General features: G+C 42.7%; 1 pseudogene; it reads left to right on the top strand.

Annotated features, from left to right (window-relative positions):
* Positions 1-7,999: 7,999 nt before the first annotated feature.
* On the top strand, positions 8,000-8,559 carry LOC114627762 (annotated as a pseudogene).
* Positions 8,560-10,281: the final 1,722 nt, after the last annotated feature.

Genomic DNA, 10,281 nt, shown 5'->3' with positions numbered 1-10,281 from the left:
CACTCTGACACCAAGATAGAAATATTGAGGAACCAGGTGCATTTATTAAAGAGAGACAGTGTACCCTGGAGTGTGGCAGCAATAGTTTTCTTGGGTGCAGATCCTTACGTCACAGAACCTGAGACACATGACTCAAGAACAGGTGGACAGACGTTGCCTGACTAAAATGTGGGCCCCTGGACCCATGACATGACTCAACAAGTCAAGGCACTTGCTGCCAAGCCTGGTGATGCCCCCAAAACCATATAGTAGAAGAAGAGAACCAACTTTCACAAGTTGTCTTCTGACTTCCACATGTGGGTTGTCTTTCTATATTGAGTGGGCATAAACACACAAACACATACACAATAAATTTAAAAAACAATTTAAAGTTATGTGCTCTGGTACCCAAAGCTCTAGGCTACCACCACATGCTCTGCTGCTTTGTCTACTAGCCACATTATAGCAAACCTCTGACCATTTCTCTGTGCTTTGAAGGACCCTTCATCTGCTTACATGCCAATCAGACTGAGGGGGAAGGACAGAAGCCGAGATGCAGATATAGGGAGGGAGACAAACACAGAGATTCGAAGGGAGAAAAAGATCATGAAAGTAGAAAAGACCAAGGGCACATGCATCATAAAAGCTGCCACTGGAGCCATGATTTTTCTTTCTCTTGCCTTTAAAAAATGTTTTCACTGTATATACTCATCACACATGGTATAGTGTTTCATAATGTGTATGTCTATATTGTGTATACACACACACACACACATATATATATATACATTATATCTACAAAGTGTATATATACACACATGTATGTCTATGTGTATATCTTGTTCTCTCCCCCTCCATTTCCTCACCTCTCCTCTTCCCTTTGCTCCCCAGTTGTTCCCATAGACAGTTTTCCTTCCATTGCCATGTCATATGCAGCCATATTTTTATGGATCCCTATAAAACCTAGGAAGTACATATGAGAGAGAACGCACACAGCATTTGCCTTTTGGAGAGACTGGCTTAATTCACTTAATATCTTCAATTGCATCTGTTTTCCTGAAAGATGACATAAGCTCATTTTTCATGGTTGAAAAACTCTGCTGTGTGTATGCACCATGTTTTCTTTATCTCCTCTTCTGTCAGCAGACATTTAGGTTGGCTCCATAATTTAGCGACCATGAATGGTCCTGGAGTAAACTTCAAGTATTTCTGCAACTGTGCGTCCATCAGGTAAATACCCAGGAGTGTAATTTCACAGTGCAAGCTTACTTCTGTAGGAAAAGAAGTCCCAGAAGCCTTTCAGGATTTGCACGTAGGAGTATAGTCACATATGTATGGGTATAGGGGGGTGTTCATACGTGTGTGTGTGTGTGTGTGTGTGTGTGTGTACTCTTCAGATTCTTTGACAGTGAATCAGCAAACCCCACTGGTGGAAAGAAGAAAGCTAATATGGGCACTCACAGGAACAAAGTCCAGAGCATAACCTTCCATACTCATGAGCCCAACTCGTCTGCGTAACACCAAGTCAGCCATTGGTCCAGGGCTCTGAGCCGCCACCACCAAGGTCTGCTCTGCTTTTCCCACTTGTCTAACAGAAATACTGTGGAAATTGTGGTGGGAGAAACTAAAGAATTTAAAACAGAAGACTGAGTGCAAACTCATTCTATCTGTCTCTTCGACATGCTTCCTGATCCTGCTGATGTCCCTGGGCTCCCCTGACTGACTTGATTGACAACTACAAATATTGCAAGCAAGAAACCAAAAAGATCCCAAAAGGGTTTCAAGGCGCGAGCTGGATAATTTATAATAAAACTCCGAGCCTCACTTAGACGCAAGCTTCCTACCTTCTCAATATGAAACATACTTTTTATGTACAATTTCCACAGCAGTTTACAGGTATTAAATTAGGAACAGGAGTAGAGTGCAGACAGAGGAGAGATCTAATGCAGCACTACAGAGTTCAAACAAAGTGTGTTTCCTTTTTTATAAAAAGTATATTATGTTGGTGTCTGCAAAGTTTCATGCAAATTAATCTTAATTTACTGTGTCTTTTGGCTCTTTCATAAAATGGTCTGGATATGCTATTTCTATATTCTGGCTATAAAATTCATCATAAATTGAGCCATATTATATTTTTTAATATGTAGAATGATTTGCTGAGTGTGAGACTCTGTAGTGGAGCCTAGCTTTTTAACCAATCCCCAAAGTGGTCCTGAGTCCTTGGTGCGATCATGCCACAGAGGCATAGAGGACTGGTGGGTGGGGGCTAAGGAGCATCCTCCCTTGTAGTTCCCTCAGATTTTCACCAGCTCTGCAGGGCTATACTTTGTCAAACTAAATACTTGCTTTGCAGTAATGCACTTTGGGACTAAAACGAAGGAACTGGATTGGAGGTGGCTGTTGGTCGGTAAGCTCAGCAACTCAGTTGTCTGCCTTGTTGGGTGTGGCTTGGCTCTATTCTGAAATCCACCTTTGACTTTTTTTTTTCCTCAGAAGCTCCCTTCTTTCAGAGATTGGAGGACAGTGGAATAGGAATTATGGGAGATCATTTTCAGATAGCTGATGGACAAGCGTCCAGGGAGAAGAGCTCAGGGCAGCCTTATATTTGTTACTACTGAATGAAACATTGGGGAAGCAGAATCTTCTATTAAAGCTGGAACTGTGGTGGTGGTGGTGGTGGTGGTGGTGGTGGTGGTGGTGGTGTGCATGGGGTGGAGTGAGGTACCAGTGAGTACTACACAGGCCTCCTCTAAGAAGTTCATCTAATAGTCTATGTTTGTGCTCACATCTCTTCCTTTCAGGACAGCCACATTCCCCAGGTCATCCCTTTGTCTCTTATCACAAGCTTAAGAATTTTTAAGCTTTTATTATTAGGCTGATTTGCGCTGAGGAAGAAGAGCAAGCACTGTGGTATCTGGAATTAGTATCCTCAAACTAATTTTTTCCCTCACATTCTTAGAAGAGTTTTTTTTTTTCCTTAGCTGGGAGAAAGGGAAACCAAAGAGGAATAGGAAAACAAGTTCCTGTTTTTATTCCAACATAATCCCTAATATCCTTTCTGGGTGTCCCTCTCCAGGCAAGTTGTTTTTAAAAGGAAAATATCAGTTAAGACAGAGCATGTCACTAGAGGAACTTTTAAAAATCATTTGGTCTCCTGGTGGGACCACACTCTGAGGAGAGATCACAATCTGCCCCTTTCTTTAAAACCCATGAAGTGTTTTTGAAGCAGTTAATAATAATAAACGAGATAAGGGAATCCAGGTGCACAGGACCCTGGGCTCCAGCAGCCTCTCTCCCTCGTTAGGTGTTAGGAGGTTTGCAGAACAAAGCTGGGCAGGTTTCATAGCCACAGCCAAGGAAGCAGAGTCTTCTGCACCTTGCCCAACATGTGCTTCTGTTTACCTCAGTCAGCATGCCCAGACACCTGGGCTAGCCTGGCCACATTGCATGCAAGGCCTTTCGCGTGCAAACTCTGGGAGTTCCCACTGTTGTTTCACGTGTGGGAGCCCATGGAAAAACGGGGCCCCTCAAACCTGAGTCTGAAATCTAACACAACATTCCTCCTGATCTTTGAGTAACCAAAGAAAAAGAGAAGACGGGAGAATAAGAACGGAGACTGAGAATTAGCAAATGGAGCTAGGAGTACAGCTCAGCACTATGTCACTTAAATAGCTTGCAGGAGATGGCCATGGGCTCCATACCCAGCCCCAGATCAAGGAAATGAATTTCAATAAATGAACAAATGCTTATAAGATAAACACAGTGCTGATTGTGGCTCTGGAAAAACTGGAACAGAAGTGGTTCCATCCAGTTAATTTTGTTGTTCCAGATATACTGTGTCATAGGATCTCTGTTGTGCTGATAAAGCACTCTGACCTAAAGCAACATGGGAAGGAAGGGGGCAATTTGCACTACACTTCCAAGTCACAGGCCATCACTGAGGAAAGTCAGGCAGGTACTCAAGGCAGGAATCTGAAACAGAAACTACGGAGGCATTGCTGTGCTTGCTGTCTCGTTCTGTGGCTTACTCACCTACTCATGCTTAGCCAGCCTTCTTACACAACCCAGGGCCAAGTGTCTGGGTTGGTATTGCCCTCCTGCAACAATTAGCTATCAAGACAATCCATCCTAAATATGCCCATGGGCCAATCTGATCTAAGCAATTCCTCAATGGAGGCTTTCCTCTCAGATGACCCTAGGCTGGCTCAAGTTGGCAGTTAAAACTAACTAGGACAGTCACAATTATTTATTATCTACCAGACACTTGGCTGAGTCCTGTACCTCTCCCATTCCGAAAGAGGACAATCAGACACCATGTTCATTATCTGGAAAAATAACCAGAAACTTTGAAAGATGGGGTAACTTGTAAAAGTCAATGCGTTAAGGAGACTGGACTTAACCCCAGGCATCTAGTCCTCAAGTCCAAGCTGGCAGCACTGAGCTAGTATCTGGACAAGGACAGATCCATCACACTGTATGCTATGCTATCTTTTCATTAACATTTTTAATTAAAGCATGATAATTGTACATATTGGTTATATCTCAATGTATGCTGTATGATGAGGAGTGAGAGTATTTAGTACATTTATCTTCTCAAACATTTCTCACTTCTTTAGGAAATGATTCCAGCATTTCTCTTCTATCTCAAAATTCACAACACATTATTGTCAATTATATTACTTTATGTGCAATAGAACACCAGCATGTACAGGCAGTTGTCAGCCATATGAAGTGGTTACTTGAAGCTAAACTGCCCCCCCCCCCCCGGAAGAACACGACTCAGTCTTAACTGCTGAGTCATCTTCCGCCTACGTAGTTACAGTGTTCTCTTTGATGACTAGTCTGCCCCAGCCTACCCCCATGCAGCCTCTACAAGTACTGTTCTACTCAGTACTTCTTAAGCCAGAGTTGCTCCATATCTGAGCAATGACCTACAATGTCTATTATATTTCTATGACTGGCTTGGTTCAGTGAGCACAGTGCCTTTATGTCCATCCATGTTGTTACAAATGACAGGATTTTATCCTTTCTATGGCTAAATACTATTCTGTCATATATATATATATGTGTGTGTGTGTGTGTGTGTGTGTGTGTGTGTGTGTGTGTTTCTTTAGCTTTCCTATGGAACACGAGGTCACTTCACACTTTTTAAATATTTATCTTTATTTTAAAATTGTGTGTGTGTGTGTGTGTGTGTGTGTGTGTTTCTTTAGCTTTCCTATGGAACACGAGGTCACTTCACACTTTTTAAATATTTATCTATATTTTAAAATTGTGTGTGTGTGTGTGTGTGTGTGTGTCTCCATGCAGGTACTTCAGGAGGCCAGAAGCATAGGAGTCCTCTGGAGCTGGTGTTACAGGCAGTTGTCAGCCATATGAAGTGGTTACTTGAAGCTAAACTGGCCCCCCTGAAAGAACACGATTCAGTCTTAACCGCTGAGTCATCTTTTCTGACTGTCATGAATCTACTTTGATTTTTTAAAAAGAGTTATTTGTTTATTTTTTATGTATATGAGTACACCGTAGCTGTCTTCAGACACACCAGAAGAGGGCATCAGATCCCATTACAGATGGTTGTGAGCCACCATGTTGTTGTGGGAATTGAACTCAGACCTCTGGAAGAACAGCCAGGGCTCTTAATTGCTAAGCTATCTCTCCAGCCCTACTTTGATTTTATTAGGAAAAAAAAAATCAGCCAGTTGTCTACTTCCTCTAATCTGGTTTTGCTACCACCTACCTCCCTGCAGCCTCAGGAGCTTCTTTTGTGCTTTTGGATCTGCCCCTCCAAGCCAGCTCTTCACACTGAGGCCCGAGGGATGACTGTGATTACAGGAAGACACTAGCTGCTCTCTCCTAAAACTTCTCCACTGGTTCCTCCTCATCAGGCCCTTGGTGACTCTCAAGTCTCATCCTCAGGTCTCTTTATCCCCTTCACTTTTTACCAGCCACGCCAGTTTCTTAAACCTTATGCTCAAGTTGCCTTCACACAGCGTCCCCCAGAGGCTGCCTGGACAACTTCCTCTCCAATTTCCTCTCAGGCCCTTAGGTTTCCTTATAGTACCGAGCTGAAATGTGTTCAAGTTATGAAATGTCATAAGTTTATTTGTTGACTGATATTCCTATCCATTAAAACAAAAACCTTTGTGAGATGACTTTGTCTAGTTTTAGTCACAGCCATTATTTCTGATTTCCCAAAATGGATCACCAAGTCTGTGCTCAAAAAAGAAAAAGAGTATAGATGAATGACTCTAAGGAACAATGATTTTCTTGGAATAGAATAGAAGTAGGTTTGGAAATAAAATAGTGAGAAGATTTAAAGAGCACTATTAAGAAATGAGACATTGTGAGCAATCACACACACACACACACACACACATACATACACACACACAGAGACAGACAGAGACAGAGAGGAGAGACATGCGCAGGTAACAACATTTAAAAAAAAAAAGAGGCCACATGGGAGAATTTGGACAGAGGGAAGGAAAGTGGGGAACTGATATAATTGTATTACAATATCAAATTTTACTTTAAAAGGAATGAGAGTACAGTTAATGTGCTGAAAATATCAGAAATCAAAAGCAGCATCTGAGAAGGAAACAGTACAATGTATACTTTGTTCCTTTTCTATACATAGGTAAAAGCAAAGGGATGGCATTCTCTGCACACGTCACATAACGAACAAGAGTTGTATGAAAAATGATCCTGGTCCATGAAAGACAAGCCCATCCTTGTTGATGCTGAACTTTCCTTGGGGTTGGGGTTGTGGGTTTGTTCCTGCACTTCACTACATCATTAGATGTAGATGTAGCTCTTCTGAGCTCTACAGGACAAATGACACTGACCGTCACAGGTGGGTACTCTTGTTCTCTGCTTGTGTCTGACTTGGCAGGTGAGCACCAGTTAACCAGTACCACTCCCTTCTTTTCCTTCCATGCTGTGTGTCTGTCATCTAATACCTGCACTCTGACAGCTGCCACGAATTCAAGGCATTGTGTTGGAGTGGAGTTGGAGAGGCACTGCTGTGAACCCCGTGTGTTCTGCATTCTATCTTCTCATTGTTATGCCAGAACATAGAGACTGAGGTATGATTGAAGACAGAGTGCAGGGAAATCATTTCAGTCTAAAATAGCCATGCATGTTTCTTTAAAAGTTGCACAAGCAGAGAAACCATACTAATAATAGTTTTTTAACTTTTAATATTGTGCCCCTGTGAGGATTAAGATCTGGAAGTACATGCTTAGGCATTTTCTTTGTTATTCTATCTATCTATCTATCTATCTATCTATCTATCTATCTATCTATCTATCTATCTATCATCTATGTATGTATCTATCTATCTATCTATCTATCTATCTATCTATCTATCCATCTGTTTAGTTTTTTGAGAGAGGGTTTTACTGTGTAGCTCTGGTTGTCCTGGAACTCATTCTGTAGAAGAGGATGACCTAGAACCAGGGTGGGATTAAAGGTATGTGTCACCACTGCCTGGTAGGGTCTTACTGCATAATCCAGGTAGGCCTTAAATGGAAAATCCTCCTGCCTCAATCACTCAGTGCTGGGATCACTAGTGTGGTTTTCACTGGGTACAAAAATTTAACCTTCTCATCATTTTTTTTTAATTTAAAAATTTCATTATTTGTGTCTATGGGGAGGTGGTGGTATCCTAGTTGGGGTTACTGTTGCTATGATAAAACACCATGACTAAAACAACTTGGGGAAGAAAGAGCTTATTTGCCTTATGCTTTTTCATTACAGTCCATCATTGGAAGAAGTAGGACAATAACTCAAGCAGGGCAGGAACCTGGAGGCAGGAGCTAATGTAAAAGCCATAGAGGGGTGTTGCTTACTTGTTTGCTTCCCCTGGCTTTTTCAATCTGCTTTGTAGTAGAACCCCAACCCAGCAGCCCAGGGATAACCTCACCCACAGGGGCTGGGTCCTCAGTCATCAACACTAATTAAGAAAATGTCTTTATCACGAGCATAAGTTTGTAGGTGTAGCCGGCCTAGAGAAGTCAACATGCCTGTAGCCACAAGCTGGATTTGTCGTAAAACCCACAGGGACTCTTGGAGAAATCATGCCTTGACCAGGATCTGAAGCTGATCAGAGAGATTGGGCTCTGGAACAAATGTGAGGTGTGGAAGGTCAATTTTACCCTGGCCAAGATCCTCAAGGCCACCTGGGCGCTGTTTACACTGGATAAAAAGGACCCATATAGTGGTTTTGAAGGCAATGCTCTCCTGAGGCAACTTGTTTGCATTGGTGTGCTGGATGAGGGCGAGATGAAGCTGGATTATATCCTTGGACTGAAGACTGAGGGTTTCCTGGAGAGATGACTGCAGTCCCAGATCCTTAAACTGGACCTGGTCAAATCTATTCATCATGCTGGTGAGCTCATCCATCATCGTTGTATTATAGTCTGGAAGCAGATGGTGAACATCCTGTCCTTTGTTGTTGTCCCTCAAGACTCCCAGAATCCCAGTGTCTTCTCCCTCCCTTCACCTTATGGAGGTGGCTGCCCAAGCTGTGTGAAGAGCCAGGGCGGTGCTAGAGCCAGTGATGATGGGGATGAGGATTAGATGAACACCTCCCTAGACTAAGAATGTCCTAGCTCTTCAGTTGACTAACAAATCAAAAGTGACATTTGGAAAAAAAGAAAAAGGAAAAGAAAATGCCCTACAGGGGTGTCTTCATAGCCTGATCTAATGGAAGCATTTTCTCAATGGAGGTTCTTTCTTCTCAGATGACTTTGGCTTATGTCAAGTTGATATAAAACTACCCAGCACAGGTGGTGGGGTGGGATGCACACACACAGAATTCAGAAGACACTTTGTGTGAATTGTTTCTCTCCATCCACCTTGTGGGTCCTACTTAGGTTGTCAGGTTTGTCAGCCATCACTTTTATCTTGATGCTGAACAGGCTTTAAGGTTGTGCTTTATCCAGAAGGATCACACTAGACATCAAACTGTGTGTTCTTTTGGAGGAATCACGAGATAATTTACAGCTGTGGATCTGCTCAGTTTGTTCCAGGTCATGGGGCTGGGATCCCTACTTAACTTATGGGGTGTAGCCATACTTTTTGTTAGCCATGACATACTCCTGGTTTACTGAATTAGGATTCAACCTCTGTGTGTTGTTCTTACAGTGAATACAGATCCTTCAAAAAAAATACCGCTATTCAATTTCTCATCAGGCTGAGACTCTTCTGGAATTGGGGTTGCAATATTTATTTTTCAGGAGGTCTATCTAGGTAAGACCCACTGAATGTCAAAGTCACTCATACAGCTTGTTTGATGAAGAACACCTTACATTTAGGGAGGCTGTGAGTCATCATATTCTTGCAACACTGAGACCACACCAACGTTTGTAGCTATTGAATATCCTGCTTGCGAAGTCAGTACATATATTTCTTCAAGTTACTTAAATAGATGAATGTACTGGTAGTATGGTTAGTCCACTCTTAACTCCCCAGAGGGTGTGCCCATGCTCTGGCTACCATTCCAATGTTGTGGATTCTCCAATGAAAGACACACACATACAGCCTTATTTTCAATATGCCCTAAGAAGCTCAAGGGCTAGGCCACTCCCAGGCTTCCATGTCACCAACGCCTCCCCTTCAATACTCCTGAATTGTTACTTACTAAAATCTATAATTCTTTGCTACCCCAGACCCAATCAGGGGAAGGGCCGCTGGGGCCGCTCTTCCCGGGCTCTTTAATGGCTGTATTCTCTCCCTTCTGCTGCTCTCAGGCCTGATCTTTCTGCTTCCCTGGCATGGCGATTCTAAAACTTCTTCCTTGGTTCCCTTGCCTGTTCCCAGTTGGCCCAATGGTGATGGAGAGCCATTCAGACAGAGAGCAGTGACAGAGCAGAGCATTTTGTCTATTACAACAAGCTGTGGATAAGCATTTTCTCTGATTTTTACCCCCAGAGGTGATGAGGTAAAGGAGGTCATGGAAGTGGGATTAAAGCATGCCCTTCATGATAACTTTATATGTACAGATATGTTTTATTTAGGGTTACTATTGCTGTGATGAAACACCACCGACTAAAACAACCTGGGGAGAAAAGGGGTTATTTGACTTTTATTTCAATATTGCTGATCATCACTGGAGGGAGTCAGAGCAGAAACTTAAGCAGGGGAGGAGGAGCTGGTACAGAGGTCATGGAAGAGTGTTGCTTACTGGCTTGCTCTTCATGGCTTGCTCAACATATTTCTTATAGAAACCAGGACCAGCAGCCCAGGGATGGCACTGCTATAATGGGCTGCTCCCCCATCAACTAACTAAGAAAATGCCAT

This window comes from Grammomys surdaster, unplaced genomic scaffold (assembly GCF_004785775.1).
Source record: "Grammomys surdaster isolate TR1022 unplaced genomic scaffold, NIH_TR_1.0 258, whole genome shotgun sequence".
Taxonomy (NCBI): Eukaryota; Metazoa; Chordata; class Mammalia; order Rodentia; family Muridae; genus Grammomys; species Grammomys surdaster.
The sequence above is the reverse complement of the archived record's forward strand: the minus strand, read 5'-3'. Positions and strand labels throughout refer to the sequence as shown.